General features: G+C 37.2%; 1 long non-coding RNA gene across 4 annotated transcripts in view; it reads right to left on the bottom strand.

Moving 5' to 3' along the window:
• LOC118163296 overlaps positions 1-27790 on the bottom strand; it is a 268072-nt gene that overhangs the window by 235818 nt on the left and 4464 nt on the right. Inside the window, exon 1 of one of the 4 annotated variants that reach the window (XR_004748966.1) lies at positions 25785-26920. The exons of the other annotated variants lie outside the window; for them this stretch is intronic. This is a non-coding gene — a long non-coding RNA (uncharacterized LOC118163296). Of the gene's footprint in view, positions 1-25784; positions 26921-27790 lie in introns of those variants that run through there. 4 annotated transcript variants of the gene reach the window in all.

The raw sequence follows: 27790 nt of genomic DNA, 5'->3' as shown, positions 1-27790 counted from the left end.
AAAGGAAAGGAAAGGAAAGGAAAGGAAAGGAAAGGAAAGGAAAGGAAGATAAACACTATGCTGTGAATAGACAACTATTTCTTGTTTATTTACTGTAAACAGACCATCTCTAGGGCTGTGAATAGACACATTAACAGTTAATTACCTGTTAGGCACTTTATAAACACCAAGGATTTTCCGCATTGCACACAGGGGTTCCAGTTATTAAATTTACCCTAATTTATTCTGGAAGTGATATTCTGATAAATTCCTAGAGGACTGCATTAGTCAAGACCTCATGTTTGCACTATCAGTGAAATTGAATTTGGAGGAAAATGAACAGTAATATTCTGGGCACACGGGAGTCTGTAAATTATTAAGTGACTAGATAACGGGAAAAAATGGATGCACTGATAAAACTAGCTGAAAGGCTGGGTGAAGACTGCGGCAGAGATGAAAAGTAAATGGTGGTGTACATGTGTTTGGCTGAGGGATGACAGCAGCTTCTGCTTTACAACCTTACACTAGTTTTTCAAAAGCTGGAATAGCCTTGGCAAGGTTGACAGAGCACAAGGTATGGGAGAAGTGTTTTAGTACATCTTCCTAAGAATCTGCCTATCTGCCCTATCTGCCTTTGGGAAAAAATAAAAAATAAAAATAAAAAAAGAACCACGGGAACGCCTCTTTCCCCCCTCAGTAGTAGAATACTTAATAGCTATGCATAGGGAAATCAACGTCCTTCTGGTTCCTAAAGAAACAAAATGGGGAATAATTTAGGTGTGTCACTTTTTCTCCCAAACCAATTACGTTAGTCAAGATAACGAAAGAATCTCCAACCAAAGCGTAAACAACACGAGTCTTTCCTTACAGGATTACTTTCATTCACTGGTCAATACAAAATACCAAGTTGGAGTTTTGAAGATTGAATCCAGTTTATCTATGGAATAGCAGCGGGCAGCAAGGCTTTTTCTAAGGTGCTCTGCTGATGTTCCACAGAGCTGAAAGAAACCGACTGCCTCTAAGAGACAGAGCAAATTTAGCAAACAGCCCACTTAACACCTGTCTGCTTTACTGAGACACAAACCGCAGTGCCACGTTCCCTAATGACAGCTTTGTGTTATCCATATACTTGTTACTGAGCTCAACGCTCTGTAGAAAGGACAGGCACAACAGTGGCATTTCCAAACCATTTTGAAATGGGGGCTAGTAAGTGCAAGACAGAAAGGAAAGAAATGCCAGACTGAGTACAGACATCATATAAAGCCTGAATGTAATTTAATTACAGCCCGACTATATGTAATTCAATGTAGACAAATAGGAAGAGATGCAACAGCTTTCAGCTAGATGCAACAAAAATAGGAAATTCCCTAAATAGCCACCAGCAGACAAGCAGATTAGTTAGAATATTAGTAAGCAAAAATTGTAAAACCTTCCAAACTAAATTGCTGAAAATAACTGAGACACAAAGACTGATGCTCTCAAGTTGAGGGAATAATATTGTGGATAATTAAATCCTTCTAAATATATAGGAATTGGAAAACTCATTTTATTGTAAGAACATTTCAGAAATATCAAAGAGAAAAGGGTATATAACTGCATGAGTTGTAATGTGTGAAAGCATAGTCAGAAATGTTAATATTTAACACAGTAAGATTTTTTTTTCCTGCCTTACCCTTGTGATTTGCCGTTGTAGTTGTAGACTTTCCCTAGCACTCAATCACAGACTAAGCAGAAGGAAAGTGGAGTGAGTGGAAACTGAGTTTTATCTCATATTTTTAAGATGATAAAAGACAAATATTCATCTGATCTCCCACACAAGAGAGTCTCACAGCCAAACATCCCTTCACCAAAATGTCCCATCTTTCCCTGTAGCAATCTTGCCTCCTCAAATAAAAATAAAAAAGTCTGCTGGAAGTCTCCTGGCCAAACACTGCACACAGTCTAGGAAGTGTATCATTGAGAATTTGTGCAGAAAGTCTTCTGAGAATTAGAAGTTCGGCTCTCATTCCTGAAGCAGGTTTCTAGTAAGCCTCAGAAGAAAATGTATTCTTTGAGCTACTTGTCGTTTTCTGCAGAACTTGCAAATGTGCCAGAGAGCTTACAGCCAACATTTCCCATACTTCTACAATCTTTTCAAGAAAATGAAACATTAGTTTCTCACGCCAGAAACAAATGAAATGTAACACGATATTAACAAATATTCTTGCTGTCCACCACACTGAAATCAAAAGCTATTTTTTCCTCCAGGTATTTGGCCCATTCTAGAGGGTACTTTCAGGAAACAGACATTCATGCCCCACCCTTTCATTTTCTTTCTGACTACACATGGCAAGCACTTCCACTTTTGTCTTGTAAAACTCACCCTGCATTTCTCTGGTCATTTTAATAATTCTTCTTTGTATCCCTTTTCAGTTTGAATTGTTCTTTTTCTTGGATATGATTTAACACAGAAACAGAGGAGACTTCATTATCAACTTTTCGAAAGGAAGAGCTGTGCTAATCTCCTGTAGAGCTAATCCGTATTGATAGCCATTACATACCAGCTACCACATCCCAGCTACTAAAACCTCAGAGCCTTAGTCCATTATCCATTTGTCAACAATTCATAGCTTTATTATCAGGCACTTTTTTTTTTTTTTTTTTTTTTTTTTTGTAGCCCCTCATTCAGCAAGGTCAGCAATGAAAGTGAGTGATAATGAAATAAATAATATTGACATTTTCCAGCATTGTCATTGGACTGTAAGGTCTCTGACTAGGTTAATGGAGACAGAGGAGGAGTACATCTCTGAACTAATGGACGTACCAATCCACAAACTCAAGCAGACGTAATGTCTGTGGTTTTCTCTAAATTCTGAATCAGGAGAACATGACCCAACTCTGTTGCTTAATGAGGGTGGAGGAAGACATAAACAATCATATCTCCAAGGGGTCTCTAAAAAGCAGCTTATAAACCTACTTTTGAAGACGGTATCCATGATAATGTGTGCACAAAATAATTATTCTGAGGCAAGGTTATGCTGCTCGCCCGTCTGCACTGCAGACAGCCTTCCAAAGTACATGAGGAAGTAAGACCCCAGCAATAACAAATGTGATAGTAAATATTGAGAATTATAGTTGAAAGGCAAAGGTTAATAGCACTTCTAAGCAAGTATCTCGGCCATTGGTAATGATTAATTGTTAATGATAGAAGAGTAAAAGAGTAATAGTTACACTTAATAAAAACATTAAGCTTTTAAGAGGAAAATTCTACATTTCTGTATTTTAATCTGCATTCTGAACCCTGTATTAAAACATTAAAAGTCAGGTATTGCCTGTGCATTGCAAACACTCTTAAAAACTATTTGTAAAACACACCCCTAAGTTTGCACTGTCTGTGTGATGACTGGAATTGCAGAAGTGCTGACATGGTTAATATTAAACCAATTGCCTCTACTTAAGAAGCTGTTGTTTGCTACCATATGGCAGTGATCATGAAAATAAATGTTTCTCTAAGAAATCCTATCTATTTTGATTCAGAACTTTCTGGTACGATGAAGAACAATAGTCTGAAGTAGAAACTGGGACTGGACCTGTACATGGGTGACAAAACCTTTCTTCCCAACTGTCCATTTTAATAAAAGCATTGGCACACATTTGATTTTAGTCCCATTATGGAATAAATCCACAATTTGGAAGCCTCAAAGCACCGTGAAATGAATCTGTCACATTCTCAAGCTCTCTCTGGTTTATGGTGCTTTTGGAAATCTGGTCCTTAAGTCTTGTCTTAAAGAGACAGCTCATTAAAATGGAAAACTGTGACTCATGATAACCAATAGCACTCCAGAGAGAGTTTTGCATGCATTTGCATAACTTTGTTTCCTTTAAAGGAAATAATGCAAACACAAATGAGACCCTTTGTTATTTACATACTTAAAAAAAAAAAAAAAATCAATTTTATTTTTTTTTTTTTTTTTTTTTTTTTTACTTCTGCTCAATTAGCCTTATCTCCCGTGAAACCTTTTGTAATAATCAGTATTTACTGTCATGACACATATGGACACGAGCGGAACTAATCGTCTGCAGGCTGTCCCTGCTGCTGAGCTGAACAAACAGGCTGTTCAAGACTTCTTTCTGCAAACATTTCTGCTTCATAAATCAATGAGAACCTAATGGAACATTTTCTCATTGCTTTTACAGGGACACAACTGAGATCCACAACTCGTTTCTGAATGTCACAAACAAAAAGCTGGCTCAACTGGATATAGTGTGTTCAGAGACATGGGCTGAAAACCACAGTAATAAACCAGCATGCCAGTCCAACTGAAATCTTAATCTATAGAATTAATAATATGTGTTCTGGTTCCAGCACCTGTGACAGATGGTCAACAGAGAAGAAAGCAATCCCTATCACCACTGCCGAGGTTTGAAATCCCAATGCACAAACCACAGATGGCATTGGCAGATCTGTTCAAAACATTAGAGATCTAAAAATAGACTTTTCCTCTTCTCCACAGCACTAATAAAAATGTGTTTGTACTGTTTGTGAAATACCTAAAAGTAAACACATCTTTGGGTTAAAGCAACCTGTCAATTTTCATTTTTATAAATGTTGCAAGGTAGGTCAGAGACATGCTGATCCTATATATTGATCTTTTTTTTATTATTATTATCTTCTTTTGTTTACATTTCAGCTCTCAGAAATTCCATTGACCATGGGGAATGATTGCAGCTTACAGAGCCTGAACACTTTTATACAGCTCACAATTAATCAAGGTACTGCTTTCAACTCCCAGCCAATGATCAGGCTCAGAAATATGTTAATTACTGAAAAATGTCACCATGTGGGAGCTGACAGAGGTTCTCTGATCAAATTCTGAAGCTACGAATGTCAGATAAATGTTTGGAATGCCTAAACTGATTTTTTTTTTTTTTTCTCCCATCTGTGTGTCCGAGTAGGAGTCTCTCAGTCCCTACACAGACCTGCAGAAGCCCAGGATCTACATCTGCATGGTTAAGCAAGAAGATGTTAGCCTGTTCTCTCACCCCAATGGCAAGCAGCAGGCGCACCGGTGTAAAAACAATTAAACTCTTCCCGTCTTCCAAGCGGTCGTGTTCATACTGCTTCCTTAAAGCAATCCTAGGCTAACGCAGTCTAGAAAACTGCAGCCAAATATTGTTTGTGAGAGCACTAGCTGGACCAAAATCATGCCCATTAACACGCTACAAATTAAGTAATGCAGATAATTACATGCCAGTGCTTCAACCTTAATTAACAACCATAGAAGTGAAACGTAGGCGTACAGCTTCTGTAGCCCATAAAGCAACACAAACCTCCCTGCAAGTACATTTCACTCTTCTTGGCTCTCATGCTAGCTGGATCACCAGTCCCAACAGAATGCTTTCCCTGGGATCTTGGAAGAAAATAAAAGGAAACCAACTCCTGCCCCACTGAAGTGTGCCTCTATGGCTCCCAGCTTCCTCCTTGGCCAGGCAACCAGACTGGCTGAGCTCCTGCATCATCTCTTCCAGCCCCTCTGCCTTGGGACAAAGGACCAGGCACCCAAGTGTCTGCAGAGTAGGTCACCCTTTGTTGGCTGCACAGAGGCTGCTAATGTCCCCCAGAAACAGCGGGCTATAAGGTACACCGTGCATTATCACCTGGGCCTGGCTCCCCTACCATTTTACCCAAGTTTTCACCTGGCCCACTTATCTGCTATTCAAACACAACACGTAAGCAATCAGATGCTGCCATTGCAACCCACCTCTGCACAAAGACAAGAAAAACAACTCCTCTTACCTACCCACATTTAGACCAGACTGGTAGCAACAATTTGCAATGAGTATCTTTAGTAGTCATTGGTCCATTGTGCCCCATTGTCACTGTGATTTAAAATTAGTGAGGAAAAAGAGCTACTGTTATCTCTATCACTTTCACCTGTTCTGCCACCTGAAAATAAACCCAAGAGATAAGAGGACAGAAAAAGTGAAATACATTCTAGGGATTCTTACTGAAAGGTAAGTTTGAACATCACTGAGTGACTATCACTGGCAACATAACCATCAGAGTGCTGTGACACTCAGTGAAATACTTAGCAACCTGGTTTCCCTGCCATTTAGAGCACAAAAATCTACGGCACCACTGGGGACCTCTATTATTTTCACCATTGTTACAACAAAGTGCTTCGTATTGTAATATGCGTTTGGCAATGACTCTGAAAGGCTACATCAGAAAGCACACACAGAGAAAGACCAGAGTTTCTGTGGCTTTTGTGCTCATTGTTATTTGTTGGACTTGATCATTGCAGAGAAACCTAGAAGGTATACAGCTCCAACAGTTTGTTTTTACAGGCCTCTGGATGAAGTTGCATTGAGGTAAAACTTTCCCATAATTCAAATCCTAGTCTAAGTCACAGATTATATTGCTGAACATTGGGTGAAAGGAAATCCCTGGGTGCTCTTGTGAGTTCTTTTTAGAACTGGTAGGGAGATGAGAACAAAAAAAAAAACAAAGCAAGCAAGCAAACAAAAAATACCTGTAGGGCTGAGTCCAATGGTTCTCTTCAGCTGCATGTGTGTGAACAACTGGTGGTAGTGCTAACTGTATCCGGGTGACCTGCTCATTCCCATTCACAATCAACGTGAGAATTGGCCCACAATACCTTATTTTTCTTTTAAGTCACACAGCTCCCAGATCATGTCAGGGGAGAAGCCCAGCTCAAAGTAAGCATAAAGAATTTAAATCCTGTGGTACAAATTAAAACACTCAATAGTTATTTATTATTTTTTTTTCCTTTTTTAGGGGGGGAGGGGGGCGGGGGGAAGGGTTGGATTGTATTGCCTTCCAATTGAATCATATACTTAGCTGAGTGGAGCACAATGCCAAAGACAGGCTACTTTTGGCATAACAGCTCTCACTGTAATATTGAATAGGCTTTTCTGAATTACTTAGGTAATTTGGAATAACAACACGTTCCCAGCTCCATATTTGTGGTGTGCTCCTTTTCGTGCAGAAGGATTGCTTCAGAGTAGGAAGGGAAAAGATCTAGATAAAATATGCTGGCAGGACTACCCCACAGAAAGTACTGAGGTTGGAAGATGAAACACAGCTGAGTGCCTGCGAATTTCAGGGAAGCAGCCAGAGATGTAAGCCTGTGTCAGCAGGGAGATGGGTACTTAATGGCCTCCCAAGCAATTAAAAACAGATTTTTTAAGCGTTCTGAGCCTCCTTCGTGTGATAAATTAGTGGAGGTTTGTTCATTGTCATTGAGGAATTTGGAGAATCCGTTGAGGAGATAAGGTTGCACAACTTAACGACCTTGATAAGGGGAAGGATTAAGCAAGCAGATAGCAGGAGGAGGTGTTGGGTAAACACCCTTAAGTGAAACCAGACTGCCGCGGGACATCCTTTTTGCCGCTTCACCTCCCCCACTTGAATACGAGCACAACGCTAATCACCGGTAGAAAAACAACGACCCCCCTCTCAACAATAGACTGCGCAGCCTCAGCCAGTTCAACAAGTCCTGACAAGGCGGAATTCGACTACTATAAAATAGCAACCCTGGAAAGGGAAGTTGCGTGCTGTTGCGGAGCGGAGACTCCCCAGCCGCCCAGCGCTGTTTTGCTTGTTGGCTGCTTACTTAATAAAAATCATTTGCATTATTGGACACGACCCTCTCTGTCAATTAATTGAGAGCTAATTTATAACACTTCGGATACAGAAGAAAGATGGGGGTGGTAGGGAAGAGCTTACAGGACAGACAGCAAATGCAGGTGTAGGAAATGCTGAATTAAAAGGTCGGGTATTGGATTTAGCTTTTAGGCCCTGAGTGGAGTGATCCAGGCCTACATGAGGTCAGCCTCTGGTCAGCTTGTGCCACAGCTCATGGAGGCACTCCAGGCCTCTGAACAATCTGAGGCAGCTGTAAATGTGACTCGGAGCAGGGAACTCATTCAGGTGATATCCTGAAGTAAGAGAAGGAGTGGGCACAGAGAGAGAGAGCCCAGGCTTTGGGAATGTTGGGGTGTGCCTGTGCTTCCTTCCTCCGTCGGCTGCAAAGGAAGCCTCCAGAGATTAAGCTGAGGTCAGTTTCTGTTAATACTTTCACCCTTGCAATCTCAGCCTAGGACCAGCTCATATGAATTCATTTTCCTGTACATCCAAATCTTTCACTATGAGCAGCAGTTTACTGTCCCAGTGGCACATAATCAATAGAGAAAGGCAAGGTCACTGAGAAAAAAAATTCCTGAGGATAGCAAGGACCAATTGTATGTGATGCTTTGAACAATGCAAAAATGAAAGTAGACTTAGTAACGTGATTATGATGGATTATGGAAGCAATAAAGGAAAAAAGGTCTAACTAAAAAGTCTATTTTTAAACCCATTTACACACAAATATAAAATGCCTTTTAATATGTGAGCTAACAGATACTGATCTCTTTAAAAGGAGAACAAAGTGGAAAAAGGCTAATGCCTACTTGTATGATGTCCATCACATACAAATAAGAAGACAAAATGTACTCTGTTAAGTGGCAGTCTGTGACTGTAACCAACAAAGGCTTGATCATCAAAACGTTAAAAAGGCATCAGCTGGTAAGGACAACCTCTGCTGAAACAGGCAGCACTGCAATTGCAAAGTTCCTTGCAAAACAAATCAGTGCATGTGAAGTTTTTCAACTAGAAAAGAGGCTGAATTTAAAAAAAAAAAAAAAAAAAAAAAAGTCAGTAACTACTGCTTTCTTTCATGAGGCCTAGATACATACTCTCCCACAAGATGCTAAGAAACATGCACAGCATCACCCTGACAGTCACCCACATATTATGTGTCAGGCTTACTGTAGACAATTACAGGAAATTGTTTACCTTTTCTGGGACATTTAATGAAAGAACAGGGGAGAAAAAGAAGGGGACCTTTCTTGGAGCTAATATCACAAATAGGCAGTAGACAAAAAATCAGAATACAGAAGTAACAGAAAATATCTGAATGTCTACTCACTTCAAAAATCCAGATTAAAAACAGCAATAAGTAGCCATCTGAGAGAGCAGGGGGTTGTGTTTTGTAAATGGCAATTAATTTATACTGCTTCTGTCTAACAGTTGGGTTTACACACTGAAATTCAGCACAGTGCCTTTGTATAACCTGACTGACACAGTGTCATGACATACCAGTAAACCTCTCATAAATCCTTTATCTCCTCTGTCTTAATTGTTATATTAAATAAATCATTTTTTCTCCTTAGTCCATATTAAGTTATGTGTGTAAATCAACCTGTGTCATTTGGTTATTCATAGAACTCCACAGAAATGGAGGAGGCTGGTGGACAGAGAAAAATCTATGTTAGATTACTTTAAGGAAAGATTTAATTAAATATATTAGGTTTTTGAACAAATTTCTTTTAAACAGTAATTCCAAGATATTTTTGTATGTTTTTTTTTTTTGTTTTTTTTTTTTTTTTTCCTCTGGCAGCTAAGTAGTTTGCTTTGTTTTTGTTATTTAAAAGTTGTCTGACATCTTCAAACTCCAAGACTGGCAATAAAACCTTATTTTAATACGTTTATTGATTCAAAACACACCAATCATCAAGAAATGATGGCTTTGCTCAAAAAACTATAAAAATGAAACTGGAAAATTAATATTAATCTTCAAATGAGACTTCACTATAAAATGCACATAACTAAAATAAAAACAAAAACAAACAGATTTCAAAATAACTTTCACACAAAATCTATTTCCGCAAAGACCTCAACATTTGACCACAAAGTATTGTTAGTATGCGAAAACACACTTGGAAGGTGTTTTTGAAGATTTTTCTGTACTTTCTTCAATTTCAATATTTCACTAAGTAGCGTTTTCATACAGAAATATAGTCAGAATTATTTACTCGTGCTTTTATATACATACTATCTGTGATTTGTTTAGATTACTTTACCAGCTGTACCAACAAAAGCAGTCCTGTGTTTGGACTGTGTATTATGTCACGTGTATGCCATTTTCTCATTAAACCTGTCTGAACAATGATTTACCCTGTTGAGAAGATGAAACAAACTAATATGAAGGTTATGAGAGATAAATAGTAATGCACTTACAATTTTGTCTATTACCTCCAATCATCAAACAGCCTTTCTAAATGACAGGAGCACCCCTGAGGTAGGAATATCTGAAATGATTGATAATAGGTCCCCAAACCACCACTTTTCAGCCATATTCACGCAGCTGATACATTAATGTAAGCCAGCGTTTGTTCACCTGAATCGCAGGGCACAGTACCAGCAGCAGCTCAAGACCTGACCCCCAGGTCCCAGCACCAGTGACCAGCGAGTTGCCCAACAGGAGTGACAATCCCTGACATGGGTGCTGGGAAACATCAGGGCACCAGCAGCTCGTGTACTTCATGCATATGAAAATATGCATGTTTTCTGTTCTGTAACATGATAAAATGATACAGATTCATCAATCTGTATCATTTTAAGCACAGCAACAGCACTATACGATGAAGGAAACTTACTGCAGCGATGTAGGAAATAAAGTAAAAATCTACCGCTATAGCTTAAGTAGATCAGAGACAGTAACCTCAGTTTTCTAGTCTGTATGAGTGCCTTTGTAAGTCATTCTTGGCTATTTCAGGTGGCATGGCTCAAATTTCTGGTCAAAACCAAAAACACTCATGAGAAACATTTTCCAAATATACCATGCAGATGAAAAAAATATATATTGTAAGCATTCTTCAGTTTTCAAACAAATAAATTCTTAGATGAAAAAGTACCTGTCAGTATTAGGAAGAAAATCTAATCAGAATGAATGGGAAGTGTTATCAAGGTTTACAAGAAATATATCTTGACTTGATATTTCTAAGACATACTAGCATTTTTGTGTATCAGAGGAAATACAAACAGAGGGTTAGGAATAAAACTGAAATAGACAACTACAGAAGACAGCTGTGCTACTCTGTGCAGTTCTGGGAAATGTCTAGACATTCTTACACCCTCATGATCATATTACTTTAACACAGGAAGGGTTTCACTGAATGCAATGGTCCCAGAAATTTCAATTTACCAGATCGGTTTTGAGGAACAAATTAATAAACCAGGAGTTGAGAAGATAAAGACCGATACATTGAAATAAACAGGAGAAAAAAGCAACAACAACAAAACAAACAAACAAGAAAAAAAAAAAACACAGCAGCAAGAACATTTAGAGAACTGCATAAAAATGAGGTGCTATATTCTCCCTCAGGAAACCTGGGGTCCAGTTACACTCATCAATAAAATTCTAGACACTGAAAAAATACGCTACCCACAAAGAAACAATGAGCCATCTTCCATTCAGGCGCTTTCTTAAACAGCCCTTAAGTCAACCTTGTGGTCAGATTGACTCTGGCTGGCTGTCATACGTCCACCCCACTGCTCTACCAATGCCCCTTCTCAGCAGGACAGGGGGACCAAATAAGGTGGAAAAGCTCATGGGTTGAGCTAAACACAGGGAGATAACAGTTGCCACCATGGGCAAAACATGGGGAAAATTAATGTAACTCCTTGCCAATTAAGATAGGTTTGGGCAGTGAGAAACAAAGACAAATGTAAAACACCACCTTCCCACTACCTGCCCTTCGTCCCATGCCCAGCCTCTCCCCTCTACCTCAGACCCATCCACCTCCTGCCCCGAGCCAGTGGTGCAGGGGCTGGGACCCAGGGCTGGGGTCAGTCCCTGAGAGCCCCTCTCTGCCACCCCTTCCTCCTCACACCATGCCCTGCTCCAGCGTGGGGTCTGCCAAGGGGCTGATGGAGGGAAATCCCTGCTCCAGTGTAGCCTCCTGGCGGGGGCCGCGGGGGGATCTCTGCTCTTCTTGAAAATTATGAAAAATAATTACTTTTATTTAAAAACAAACAAACAAAACAAACAACAAGCAAAGCAGTTGCATAAGTTAGAGAAATAAATAACAGAAGTTAATGAAAGTACACACATTTCTATTACTTTTATTAGCACCAAAGGCTTTTCTTTCCACCTTGCCATATGCTTACTAGTTGTTTGATGCTTCTTGACCAACAACTTGTTTATGTATCATGGAGTAAACTCCACACTCTCAGGTATTCTTCATGGAACAAAATTTGGATTCAGGAATAATTCTTCCTTTTATAAGCTCATTTAGGGGCTATTTAGACATAATCACAGAACCACGTAATGGCTGAGGTTGGAAGGGACCTCTGGAGGCCTTCTGGTCCAAGACCCCTGCTCAAGCAGGGCCACCTAGAGGAGGTTGCTCAGGATCATATGGTGGTGACTTCTGAAGATTTCCAAGTAAGGAGACTCCATCACTTCCCTGAGCCACATGTGCTAGTTCTCCATCACCTGGACAGGACAGATTTGATGCCTGATGTCCAGGGAACATCCTGTGTTCCAGTATGTCCTGCCATGGGGTACGACTGAAAAAGAAAAAAAAAAAAAAAAAAAAAAAGCCTGGCTCTGTCCTCTTTGTAGTCTCCTTTCAGTCATTTATACATATTGATGTGCTTTTTTAGTCCCTTTCTACTCCCTTTACAATTTAAAGATCTTAAGGTCATAAGGTTAAGCTTTCTCATTTAGCCATTACAATCAGTTAAGTCATATAACTTGGATTAACACACACAGTTCACTACTGACTCTCACTGGAGATTAAACAGAAAGGTAAAATGCTTCTTTTGTGCTACTAATGGCTCTGGAGACAATTCTGTCTTCACGAATATCATTACTAGCTACTAGAAATTTCAATTTCTACCAGTCCTATACCAAGCTTTTTTATTGCCAATGTCAAACCACCAAACTACCAAAGTATCAAAAAAAAAAAAATAAAAAAAAAATTAATCCAATTGATCACTTACTGATGAAATATAATTAATAAATTAATGAAATGTCATTCACAAATTTCTGCTTATAAAAGTATTGTACCTTTTATAGTGAATCAGCTCTGATTATGATATTGGACAAAATTAAGGATCTAAACATTGTTTAACAGAACTATCACCTTGGTCATAAAGAACTTTTTAGTTGGTTAGTCGTTAAATTGAAAAATGTATTATCAAAACTGCTAAAATATAATATCCCCTTGACCAAAAAGCTGGGTCAAAGCTTGTGTCCTCTGACACAAAAAAGTGTCAGAGGACCACATTCATTTATCTTTGGAAATGTTCATATATAACAGTGAAAATGACAAATCCTCAGTCTGAAAGCATATATGTTGTCTTTCTAGAAATTTTATGCCCTTAGTTTTCTCCTGGAAATCAAAAATTGCAATTAAACAGTTTGTAGAGGTAGTGTGACTATTGTAACTGGGAGAAAAACATTACCTCTCCTGACAAACGTAATTTAGCTTATACTTTTTAACAAAAAACATTGACCAAGTTGGAAGAAGGAACGAAAGGTCACAGCTCTTTCTGCATGGAAGGAATAGCCACTGGACCTCAGAGTTTTATTTTAATTTTTGCTGTTGTTGCTGTAAATTTGCCCAATGAATATATTAACTTATCCTTAAAACTCGTACTTTTTTTTCTTCTAAAAACAACAACAACAACAACAAATTAAATAACAATATACAGATTTTAAAATAAGGCAAATACACAGACTTCTTTGGAACTATACTCCTTCAGGTGTTTTTGTACTGTTATTGCATTTGGTACTGTTATTGCAGTTATCTCCTTTCATCTGCAAAGTATATACTGGGTATCATACAACAAAATAAAATGTCCTATGCTCTTACACTTTGTATTTCAGCTGCATTTATTTCCCAGAATTACAGCTTGGTTATGAAAGTTAGGTAAACAAATAACTTTCTTCAATGTACTTGAAAACAGGAAGGTTTATTGTGACTATATGATTTACTTTTAAGTGGGACCTGACTTTACTTTCTGGTAATGTGTGCAATTAATTACAGAAAGACATATAATAGTGGAGCCAATCAACTAGCAACATGTATAAGTAATTGATAATATGCAGAAAAAAAAAAAAAAAAATGGAGACTACTTAAGAAAACAAACAAACAAAACAACAACAACAAAAAACACAATACAATTGATAAATAGCCCAAGGTTGCTACACGGCATTCAAAATAAGTAATTTTTAAGTATGTCCTTATCCAAAAGGAAGACAAATATAAGAAACAAGAAGGGGCTTGACTATTTAAAAAATTTTCAGATTCCACAGGCACTAAGTCAGATTGGCTGTGAAAAAAATATTTGTCTCCACGTACAGATGTGCTGTAATTTAATAGTGTTTAGTGTTAGTGTATATCTTTTTTTTTTTCCATTCTGACTAGCAAGTGCATTTGTTAGAATAATCAATGTTGTAAATGTTCCATTAATTTATTTCCATCATTTTCACACAGTGTGCAATGTCTTGGCATATTTGTGCAATATCCATAAAGAAAGTCCCCTCCCAGATTTATGTGTTATGCAGCATAAGCAGTCATTGCATTTACATGCATGGCCATACTACTCACATTCAGCCCTTAACTATCTATTAGCTTCTAAAATGAAGAGGAGCCAAGTGAAAGACACTTCCCCTTCATCTTGTCTGTACAAAGGTAAATATGTATAAACAATCAATATGAATTCCACTGCAGTATGTTATAACCTTTTTTCCAGCTACATAGAGCAAATGGTTATACAGGATACCTGACTGAGGAGTCTCAAGACCCTTTATTCCGCATTGACTGAAAGGGTTAAGAAGGGCAACAAGATGTTTTTACAAGAGATTGATAGACCTTTATGCGAGAGCATGATCAGGAATTTATTCTTATTAGAACTAGCTGGAGTCAGGGAAATAGTGGGAGCGAAAGAAATCATTAAAATAACTGCTACTCTTTACACAGATATATAAACACAAGGTTTTCAGTTAGTGGGATGTGAGAAAAATCTCAAATAATTTTCTTCAGACAGGATCTTCTGTGAAGCTTATTTTATTCACGATTGCAATGGCGGGCATCCTGTCAATCAGGAGCACATTTTAGTAAACAAATCATAACCTTTTATTCCCTATTACCCAATGCCTAATCACCTCCCCTGTTTCCTCACTGGCTGAGTACTACGGGTTCACAAGCTACTCGATGCTCCTCTATACCATATATGTACATTTCTTCTTTTTTTCAATCCTTTAATTTCTCCTTTCTTATGTTTTGAGAACTTGTGATCTTTGTCTTACTGTTCTTACATTGCTCATCCTCTTTTTCTCAAGCTTCTACCTTGTTTTGGAACAGTGAGGCCTTCTACTGTCTAATTAAGTTACCTAGTCATAGAAGACAAGGCTAGTCAGGCAGGAACCTGCCTTTCATAAAACTACACTGGTTGCACATTATGACATTCCAGGTGGTCTGCTTGATGAACTTCCCTGGTACCAAGGTCAGACTTATGGATCCTCCTTCCTGACCTTTTTGTACACTTGAGTCACATTTGCTAACATCCAGTCAGCTGGGACCTCCTTGGTAACCCGTGACTGCTGGTAAATTATTGAAAGTAACCTGGTGAGCACTTCTGCCAGCCTCTTCAGTGCCCTTGGATGAATCTTGTCCAACCCCATATACTTATGAACACACAAATGATGTAGTAGAACCACAGAACCAGAGAATATAGGTCACTTACAGTTTCCAAATGGATTTTGGATCTTCATCTCGTTCCTTGTCACCATCTTCCAATTCAGGGGCTGGGTACCCTGAGAATAACTGGCATTACTAATATAGACAGAGGCAAAAAAAGCATTAAGTACCTCAGCCATCTCACTTTCCATCACTGATTTCCTCAATTCATTTTGCTTTGTATAGAGTATCTGCTTCTGCTGGTCAGGTGAATGCTAGTCTCTGAATACTTTGTTTGCTACACCATTCACCATTCTAGCCTTCTTTGGGATGACACAATCAGCAGATGTGGCACAGACCAGCCTCTCCTAATGCTGATTGCAAAAAGCTGTGGCAATTGATTGAGAGTAAAATACAAGGCGATGAGTTGTCAGTGAGAAATATGCATCCACATATTTTATCCAAGTACAAAGATCAGTTATGCATGATGCTGTTCCTAGGCACAGCAAGGTATAGCTTTGATTCCCTTTTCCACCCATTAATAATTCCTAAGAAGTGAAGTAAATAAAATGAGATTGTGTAAATTAACTAAATCAATTGCTGTCTATCTGTTATTCAAATAATTTATTTGTTTTATAGTCGTTAAACCAGTTAAAGCCTCATGTCTGAACCATTTACAGTGATGATCAGAAGAAATGATGATTTTTTAATTTCATACACTCTTTTTGCTGAAAATTGCCTATTTTTTTGGTCTTGTTTTGTTTTTAAACAGATGATTTCCAAAACCGTAGAAGATCATTCTCCACCACATTTAAAACATTCAGTTCTCCAGCTTAGGGTGAAATGAATGTCCTTGTTGTCCACCAATACATTCAGATTCTTTATCCGGTGTGCAAATAAGCCCAATACACACACTAGGTTGAGATACTGTTTTATTTCAGAGTAGTGCAAATTCTTTATACCAGGTGGTTTTCCACAAAGCTGTCCTGACTTTGGACTTTCCCTGTTGATTTTTATACAATTCTACACAGTCATTATCATATTAATACATCCCACCAAATTCCAACTGGTTAGTGATTCACATATGGTTGCATAATCTTATCTAAAAAATCTATGGAAGCTCAAGGAAATGGTCTTCACCTTGGCCAGGGTCTTTCCAACCTGTGGGTATGGCTTTTATCATTAAAATGACAGTATAATGAGAAAAGTTTACCTTCAGACATTACTGTTCCTCTACTTTTGCCAACTTGGCCCAATTTCCCTTGGCAGGTTGATTACCTGTCCAAGTTCCTTGTATTACAGGATATTTTACATGTTAGATAATGCTAGTTCTACATTCTTACAATCCAGGTTATGGAACAGTGACTGGAGCTGATAATAGCTGCCCTGGTAACAGCATGACCATGATACCTTGGAAGGACAAAATCTTTAAAACACTCTGGTAGCTTAAGGACATATATTATGACTCTCTATCTCCTACATTTAGCCTAAGGTTACCCTTCCACAGATCCTTCCTTCCTTACGAGTTATTAGTTCTGGGAAATCTTAAGCCACTGGAGTACTATAGTCCTCCTCAAGCATAAATATGCCACTAATTGAGTAATGTCATCTCTGTTGTGATACAGGTACCCACATGTGTTTGAAGAGAGATTGTAAACATTCGGATACAATAAAGCAGGTTTACTTTCTTGAGAGATAAAGGAATCAATCATTATTCTCAGAACTTCAACAATAATTCATAATGAAAGCCATTAATCCAAGCATATAATTACTGAAGTGATGCAAATGAAAAATGTTAAACTATATGAAGAATAAAGATTCTAACAGTGAAAAATTATACCCAATGCTTTCAAAATAAGTTAGCTTCTTAACAAGTACTTGGCTTTTCTTTCTTTTTTTTTTTTTTTAAAGTCCATATCGAAAAGGGGTAGAGACAGCAGGAACCAACTATCATAACATTTCCTGGTCATAAAAGGATTTCAAATAAAAAGAGCAACAACAACAGGAAATATCTGAGAAAACATGAAGGAGAAGATTTCAATGGAAATTTGGATTACATCAGCTGGATATACTGATGGGAGGTTCTTGTGAAATCCTGTCCTGCACTAGTCATGTACATTAAAAACAGACTACTGAGTTGTGGATGGACACTACATGACAATCCATGCCTTTCAGGCATTCCTTAGTAAGGGATTCCTTGAGGCATATTGTGGTTATTGGGTTTCATCTGAGAGGAAACATGATCATCTCATCTAACAGTGAACAGCCTAGACTCCTTCCCATCTGGAAATGGCCTGCAGCCCCTGAAAGACTATTATTTCTGTCCCATATTTCTGTAGCCTTATCCCAAAACACCCATTTCTTAATATGTCCCTTGGTTAATATGTCCCTTAATATGTCCCTTGATTATTATTATTTTTTTTAATAATACAAATCTGGAAATTTAGTAATTTAAATTGTTTGGAACTTACAATGTATAAAGCTTGGGTGCAACTAAACATTTATTTATTTATTTATTTATATAAATTTTCCATTGAGAAGTTGCATGAAAAATAAGTGGAGGGTGAAACAAGTACAATTGGTCAATCAGGAAAGTAAGTGGTCAATCTTCCTAGCAGCTGGAGCTGGAGAATTTTTGTTTCTTTCTTTTCTGCCAAGAAAGAGTAAGTGCAATACTCATCATGTATCTTCAGGCATAATTTTGTCTCCTTGGAAATACTTTATTGTGAAAGCTCTTGAATTTGATGTTCCATCCTGATGAAAGAAAATATAATCCCTAGCTTTCATGGAATAGGTGCCACTTGTAAAGAAAGTTTAAAGGACATAATAGCAATAATTCAAATTCTAACAAAGCTTTCCATGACATGAGTTTTATTCACACCTGTATTACATATGTAACTCATTTGATTTTTATAAATCATGTAATTAATGATCTAGACAGCTAAATGGGAGAAGAAAATGAAGCATTCCAAGCTCTTCCTCATTATTTTTTTATATGTATATATATATATTTCTGATTTAGAGCTCTATGCAGACTTCATTTGCTTGGAAAATATTCAATTTTTCATTAAAAATTGATTTTATACATAAGTGTACTTTGTTAGCCATCTGTCTTTAATGTCTTCCAGTTTTCAAAATCTGAAACAAGGTTCCACTGACACACCTGGGCAACAAATAATGATTTCCTTATGGGGTTACATAAAAATTTCTGTTGGCAAACACAAATGTAACTGATATTGAAGTCAAGTAAATCAAAGACAACTGGTGCTTAATAACTTGCAGATATTGGTGCTAAATACTTATCTAAGAAAGAACTTGTGTTTATTTTTTTTATTTTTAATGCTAAGATGTAATAATTGAAGGGCTTAATGATACTGAGTATGCAGGCATTGAATCAGTTCTGAAAGAACTTGCATTATTAAATACAATATAGCCTACAGACTGAAGTGTTCTTTTAAGACAATAAGTTTAGTTTCTAAACAATCCAATATGATTTTGCTCAACTGCTACTGTATGAAAAGAAGCATGTAGTACATTTGGTTTTATGTTTTAGGGTGCATTTTCTGTGTTTCTGTCACTTTAATTTACATCAGCAGGAAATGATGCTAAATCTGGCTAAAATATCTGCTCTTTTGGTGTAAATGATGGATATGATATGATTACTTCACTCAAGGCTTGAGTCATGAAAGGACCTTTGTCTGATACAGCTTCACATAAGCGAGTCAAGGTGCATATTATATGCATGATCAAAAAGCAGTAAGTCTGACATTTGAAGGTCAGATCAGAGAGGGCAATAACAGAGGGGAAATTATTATGCATTATTTTACCATAGGAAAAAAGAGAGTAATAAAGGTTACATGAGAACACAACTTTTAACAAGATTCATGATAAACTCCTGTAATAATAAAAACCAGCAAGCTGATGGTTTTCATATATTGCCTTATATTTAAAATGAATGTCATACAATGTTCACGGAAGACCTGTTTTGTATATAATACTAGAATGTAAAGCACAGGGCAATGTGAGAATCTGCATGGGATGTGTTTCTGTACTTGTACAGAATTTAGTTTACTTTAGTTCTGAATACAATACAGCATGTCGACTTTGCTGTTGTCTGACAAACATAGCATAACCAAATGATCTAAAAAATGAGCTTTTAAAGTCATGTCAGGAAGGGGACTCATAAAATATGCAGCTTTACCCTGGGAATACTCTGTGTGAATTACTTAACGGTGCAATGAACTGGATAAGCCATAAGTCAAGAGAGGGCACTGCAATTAATCTCCTCCTCTTTCCCCATTTTTGTGATAACAAATGGAAGACCGGAAAGGAACTTAGTTGAGGACCCAATCAGAAAACAGCTGCTGATGTGAACACCACGGAAAAAGGACACTTAACTTGTCCTGGCAGACACATAGCTGTTGAAAAAAAAAAAAAAAAAAAAAAGTAGGCAGCTCTCTGACAGATTACACTCCTTACACTCCCCATAACTGCAGCACTTGAACCACCTCCCCCCAGATTTATGTACCTGCCATATTACAGAGAGCTGTATCAGAAGTTGCACAGGTAGAGAACAAAACAAAATTGTTGAGATACACAGTAACTGACAGGTAGTTGTGAACAGTTAACTGTATCCTAAAATTTCAATCAACAGAAGAAGGTCAGTATATTGCACTTGGACCTGGTCAAAATATTTACACTGAAATCTTGACAGATTTTTTTTTTTTTTTCCCAATTGATTTTGGATTTGATTTAAAAAATGGAATGTTGGGGCATTTTGGAGAAATATCAAAAATTCTAATTTTGGGAGGGAGAGAAGTAGGAAGCTTTGTCAGAACAGCTAATACCTCTCCCTCTTTATTTTATTGACAAATTCTAAATTCAGTCCCCTGCTGACATGGTCCTAATTGTATTATCAGGAGCATTCTAGAGCCTGAACTCTGTGTCACAAGTCATCAAACTTTACAAACACACTCTATTGTGATATTACACCAAATAAGGATAATACACAGAAGCAAGAGACATTATAGCAACTTCATCTCACAATCTTCTTGTTGAATTTCTCATTGAAACTCTCACTGAAACTTTGAATTGTGATATGAAACCTTTTTACATTTATTTATTTATTTTTTCTTCTTAAAACAAAGGGGTAGAATCTCCACTGACCGTTTTTGCTTCTTCTCTGTTTTACTCCTCCCCACAGCAACACAGAAAAAATAATTAAGATAGTGGTTTATATATTAGGACACCACAGAGACTTACATAAACAAATAATCACTGGCAAAATGCATAACACGGAAGTGAGTTTCTTTCCTCCTTGTGTATGTTTTTTAAGGTCTGTGTTTGAAGATTTATATAAGCTTTCTTCAGTAAGCAAGACCTTGACTTTCTTAAGCACTCAACAAGACTCTTACATAATTTATGGTGGCAATATATTCAGTAAGCACTTTCCTTTCTGATGAACATGACAGTTAATGAACACAAGCTTTTAAATTCTTTCTTACAGTGTGCTATGGTTCTTAGTGAAAGTCAAGTAGGCTTTCAGAGGGTGAACTAACACTTGTTAAAAACAATTAAATTTAAGGTGATGATATTTATTTCATTAGTGAGAACAGATTTTTCTAAACTGAAGCTAACTTGTTATGCATGCTTTCTGAATGATGTGCCAACACAGTATTACTACCAGAAGAAATAACAGACAACATTGAAGACATTTGGTGTGTTTGATAGCTTTAAAATGCTTCTACTTAGATTTAAGTTTTAAAAGCATTACTGTATCCTGAAGCTATGCTACAAAACTGTATTTTTGGAGTCCAGAATCTTCCTATCAATAAGACATTAATCCAAAGTACAATTATGAAAATAGAAATGACATTATTAAAATAAGTAAAAAAGTAGAAACCTTCCACTAGTAGACACACAAAGACAAGCAGAAAGTTCTTTTAAGAAAGAAATATTTTCAGATTTTAAACAGAGATTGAACTGGTGAATATCTGGACACTTAAAAATACATTGTGACCATTACTGCCAGAAATAGTTTGAGAAAATATGTGGTTTTAGATCAGCTGACCCATAAGCCCCATAAATAGTAATTTTCTTTTCTCTTACTACTTTCTCTTTACCATTTCTAGCATCACTCCTGCTCCTGCCACCAGGAGCTAAACACATATAATAACATGCTTTGGATTTTTACCAGGCTCAGCAGGCTTTCGTAAGCAATTCCCTTGAGCGTGTTAGTAGATTACTCTGACCAGATGGTGGATTTGATTCTCTTCAGGTGGCTTTTTTGTTGGGTCTGTACTTTCAGAGAAGGTGATTCCAAGGTAGAAAGCCAAAAGTGAGATAAATCCTGATTTCCCCATGGTCTTACATCATACTATAAAACTGTAATTTTGGGTAAGGCAGCTTTTGTGACTGTTCATGCAAAAGTGGATTATGACCCATAAATATCACATTAGCATTTTAGACTGAAGATGGTGGGGAAGAATTTTAAAAGCCAGTACATCATGACCATAATTAAGTTCAGCTTAAGTGCTGTTGTCCCTGACAGTTCCATTCAGGATACAATATTTGGATGAAATTCTAAAAAAAACCACCTTTTTCAGTACCAATACTAAGGATAAACTGAAGAGAAACAAAGATGTCACACAGCAACCTATATACAAACACTGAGTGCTGTAATTAACATGCTGTGGCACATGTACAGATGAAAACAAAAAGTCTCAATGATTTGCAGTGGTGACTCAAAACATAGTATAAACCCCACAGTCATTTCTGTAGCATGGAATATAGTTTTCAGAATGTTTATTCCCAGTTTTATTCACATACAACTGGAAACTCAACTTCTCAGGGTTTTTGATAGACCTGACCACACTGGCTTTAAAGCAAGACCCAAATATAATATAACCCAGTGATAAAGGGTAATATGCTCCAAACAAGATTATAGTATCTTTTTATGGGGCAGAATTGTCTCATAAAAAAGCTGTAAAACTTCCTTGGGCATTCACCCCAAGGGGGTGTAGAGAGTTACTGAAGTTACTTCTGAAGTTTATGTTTATGAGAGCCAAAATTGCTGCTTAAACTTGGAAAACTCTTAAGGTTTTATCCCAGTAAAAATATATATATATATATATATATATATATATATATATATATATATATATATTTAAGAGAATTTTCTAAAACTGCAGCCCCCAACAAATCCCGGAAAATAGTAATCCAAAGAGAGTGGGTACTATGCTTGTGCTTTACACACATCAACTGTATTTGTTCAGCTATAAAGAGGCTTTCAAGGAACAAACAGCAACAACATATCAGCTCTATGTTCTTGAGCATTCCTAAAGATATTTTAATCCAGTGAGAAATAAACTTGATGATCCTTCCTCAGTAACTGGGTATTTTGCTTTAAGGCACCCAAGGCTGATAATAACCGAAGTTCAAATCTACTTCTAGCTTTATAAATGTATACAGCAAGCAGTGGGCTACCTGGTAAAGAGGCATCCCATCACTCTTGACTCTCTGCACCAACAGTATTCTGAAAAAGCTGCCAGAATACAGAACATTGTCACCAGTTTCACACACCAATCCTAGATCATACCTCTGCATTATCTCATATTATCACCATTATTTTCCTCTGGGTGCTATCTCATTCAGCAAAAAGACCTAAGAGCTAAGTAAAGGTGAAAGACTCCAACCCTTCGGGAGACTGGTGTGAAAACATCTGCTTTCCTACCTATGAATCAGTATGAAAATGTTACATATCTTCCTTTCCTTTGTCACTATAAATCTAGTCAATTAAGAGGAAACAGGTTGAGTCAGACGGCTGTAAAGGGAGAAACTTGGGAGAGTAGAAGGTTACTTAGCACTTTTGTAGAGAGATCTGCAAACAGACTGAGCTAAATCCTGAAGTCTTCTGTCTTCAGACCAAACTCTTTGCCTTCAGGATTTACCCTGAACAGGGAGCTTTGAATTTTCACCAGAATTATTTTAAAGAGGGTTAAAATGTCATCTGTGAAAGAGCAGCACATTGTGAAGTGAAATATATTCAAGTCCATGGACATCAGATGGACTTCAGGGCCAGGCAAAGTCAAAGTGGTTTATAACTGTAGGACCTCATGAAAGTTACTTTTATGGAATACAGAATATATTTTCTGCTTTTAGTTTGTTTTAGCAGCAACACAAATACTCGAATACCACATGCTAACTCATAACATAAATCAGCTTTCTGCACTGCCTATCATCAATTCAGGAAGCTATATTTGAAACATCCTCACCAACTGCTTGCTTCGAGACAGCATGCTATAGAAATATCAGGCAACTATTTTACCCACTTGCTGCAGTGCTTGCCTTCCTACCATGCAGTCTTTTAGCTCTCATGATTAAACTATTCAGTTTTTAATGGCAGTGATTTGGAGCACAGCACTTTTAACATGCAAAAGGCATTTGATTTTTCTTCTGTTTGCCAAGTTTCAAGAATGGCTGGGATATATCCCATGTACTTTGTTTACTTCACAGAGAATGTTATCTGTGAATGGCAACATAATTATCAAATACACAGGAATATTCCTGACTATTCCTAGCTCTGTTTGTGACTTATATGACCCTAGCAACTTGTATTATGTGTTGCCTCTCTACCTTGTTTAGTGTTGTAACAAGAATTCCTTGACTGGCCCTAACAACAGGCTCTGAACAATGCTGTGGCTTTATCCTTACTCATGAACAAAACAAATATACTTTTGCTTCCCTTGTAATTTTATTTTTCACTCTAACCAAAGATGTATGATAACAAGCACATAAACACATCTATATTTTCCTTTCTTTGCAGCAAAAGGATTCTTTGGTTACACAACATTTAATTACACAGAGCTCACTGATTAAAAGAAACCCTACTGTCTTATTTCTGTCACTTTGATATATTACCCCAATTTCACTAGAAGATTTCTCCTGGCTTACACTTTTGGTTACTGTTTTCATAAATACCTTCCTTAGGCAATTCATTCTGTTAGGAATGTGTATGACATTAGATTATTATTATTATTTTTTTTTCCCTTCAGACCAGAGTTGCTATGATTTATGGACCTGATTCTGCCCTACAAAGTAGATAAAAAAGTCCTCTCTGGACTAGATTCACTGTAGTGTTATTCCAATTTTCTGCAGAAGTAACTCCATTACATGGAAACTGCTTGTGAAAATGCTGCTAAAGTGAAGTAGGTGAAGTAAACAAAGGTCAAGCCTTTTCACAGCATTATTGCCACTTTCTGTGTCCCTCTGCTTTCCTTTTTGATGGATGTTCCTAAATTTTATTTTTCATCTTGAGAAAATGACATTGTGTATGGTATGGACATGTACGTTAAAAAGGAATAAACCAATTCTTCCATTCTAGTGATAAAAAAGGAGAAGTCTTGCATACTGTATTCTAGATACTAGTCCATTTTGGCTACAACAGCTAATCCACAGAGTTCTCTGGGGACCCCCCCCCCCCCCCCCCCCCATTATTTTTTTTTTTAAAAAAAAAAAAAAAAAAAAACCAACCCACCAACCAACCAAAAAAAAAAAAAAAAAAAAAAAAAACAACACTTATAAACACTTATATAACTTAAATAATTATTTAACTTAGTGTAGCTGGGTGTTGGGCTGTGCTTGTGTGCACAGACACTGCATTTAGGTCCAGGAACTCCACAGCTTCTTTCTGCACAGATCATATAGTGGACTGACTTGAGACAGGAGGATTAACTGATTTCCTCCCACCTTCACATAAAAATGTGTGACTAACTACCGCAGTCTTGGAGCTTCCCCAGGTAGCTCCTGCTGTGCCTAGACAAATTGCTAGACAAACCTGCTATCTGCAGGTTTCAGTTATTGATTAGCATCCTGAAAGGAGAATCTGGCCATCCTTAAGGCTCCCTAGGTGGTTTCTGATGCAAGATGGGAAAAACTGGAGACAGATGGGACACTTTCAATAGTCTGTACAAATTGTTCCTGCAAATGCGGAAAAGGTTACACAGGGCACTTCTTTGTACATACTTATGATAGGAGTTTTTTTGTAATTTTTAAGATAGCCTACAGCAATACATCATATATATGCTGGACTGGCTAGAGGGTATGCATTTCTCTGTGAAAAGGATATATACATACATACACACACATATATATATTTACCAAATATATATATTTAACAAAATACATCTGTGAGTGTTTGTGCAACACTCAGTACCCAAAGCTTGTACTTTAGTTCATCACTGAAAGGTCACAGTCTTGCCCAATGTGCCAGGAACTTCAGAAACTGTTACCTTGATGGCTTCAGCTCTGCAGGAAAGGGGAAAAAGGAGGACTGATCTTGGATCAGTGTGCTGATAGCAGATTGCTGCAGTCCTATCTCTTTCTCCAAAATCAAAGGGGTGAAGTCTGTGCCCAAGATGGAGGTGGTCATAGATCTAAGAGTTCTTAGCAACAAAATCACCAAGAGGAAAGTCTGGCTGCAACTAGGCTACCATCTACTGTCCTGGGCAACAACTTACTTTGCCTATGGCTGTGCTTAGAGACTGTTGCTATAGTACAATAATAAAATTCAAAGAGTAGCATTGATAGTCTTATAAATTTCCCCTCTATTCAGGTCATTGTTTCTGTGAATTCTCAAAAATCATATTTGTCCAGAGAGCTATGTCAGCTCTTTACTGGTAACAGAAACATTCATCTCAATCTCATCTTGCTCAGGTTCCTTGAAATATCTGCTTCACCAGAGATACTCACAAAAGCTGGGATTTACTAAACATAAATAAATGCATTGTCAGTGACATATCATAGCTAACTTACCAGATGGTATCCCAATTAGAGGGATTTTATTTACAAACACAAATTGCTTCCAGGAGAATTGAGAGGCAGGAGATACAATATGGAAAGAACCCATCATTCTATACAGTTGATTGGAAGATTGTCTTTTTGTAGTTTCTGAATCAGAACTTTGAAAAGCAAAGATGATTCATACCATGTATTCTGACATGCTCAAAAAATTAGCATTGAGGCAATCTATCATACATTTGATCAGATTATTGAAATGCAGATACAGATTTTTAGAAATATCTATGGTAAAGAACATTAAGTTATATTGGTATGTTGTATTCCATTATTAAGCAAAGAGCTCTTTAAAATATAAGAAGGAATGACGTTACATGCAAAATAATGTATTAGGATAAAAAATTTTACTAAGTTTTTTACAAAGTTACAAAGTTTTCTGACACATGATGCAGAAAATGCAGCACATTATTACAGAAAAGTAAGTAACAAAACCTGAATATTAAAGGAAAGTTTACTTGCTATTGGTAGGAACATAGCTTATAAGTTGAAAATACTGAATAGTGAAACAGTATTTACACATTTTGGGAAGACTGCTTTGAGGATTTATTTTTTTTTCTCTGTCATTTATAAAGGATATTCCATTTCATCTGCCTTTATATACACACACATATATATATATATATATATTTTCTAATGCATGGCTACTTAAATTTAGAAGAGATCTTGAAAGCTCTTAACATCTTTAATACAATTTTCATCTGAATTGACTCAACTGAAAGTAGAGAGGTTCAGAATTAAATCCGTAGTAAAACCTTACCTGATGGTAGCAAGAACTGAAGCACTACTGGGAAAATTTTGGCAATTTGATATAATCCACATTGCTTAAGATAGGAAAGAAATATCATGTATTACTCCATCTAAACTGAGAATGCAACTATGGACATTTAAAACATCTTATCTTTTAAGATAAGGTATTTAGCTATATCAAGGGACTTCCAAGAGAATCCTGAATTATGGCATTTCCTAATTTTCAGCAGTTAATCTGTATTGTAAATAATACCACACAATTTTCATTTTTGGCTCTTTTTTTTTTTTTTTTTTTTTTTAAATAACTGTACAATTTCTTTGGTTTTTAGAAAGAAAATAAAACATTTTTTTTCTTCTCATGGGTATCCGCTAGACACTGACATGGTTCGTGTCTCTCCTGTACGGGGGGACTTGGAACTGGACACCACAGTCCAGGTGCAGCCTCACCAACACCGAGCAGAGGGAAAGGATAACCTCCTCTTGACCTGCTGGCGACACTTTGCCTAATGCAGCTGAGAATACTGTCAGCCTTTTTAAGGGCACATTGCTGACTCATGTTCAACTTGTTGTCCACCAAGACTCCCAGGTCCTTTTCTGCAGAGCTGCTTTTTAGTTGGGTGACCCCTAGCATGTACTGAGGCCTGGGGTTCCTCCCCAAGTGCATTTTTTTCTTTTTTCCAGCTTCTTTTTGTTG

Source organism: Oxyura jamaicensis, chromosome 2, assembly GCF_011077185.1.
Source record: "Oxyura jamaicensis isolate SHBP4307 breed ruddy duck chromosome 2, BPBGC_Ojam_1.0, whole genome shotgun sequence".
Taxonomy (NCBI): domain Eukaryota; kingdom Metazoa; phylum Chordata; class Aves; order Anseriformes; family Anatidae; genus Oxyura; species Oxyura jamaicensis.
Note: the sequence above shows the minus strand (reverse complement) of the source record. Positions and strands in the feature narration are given on the sequence as shown.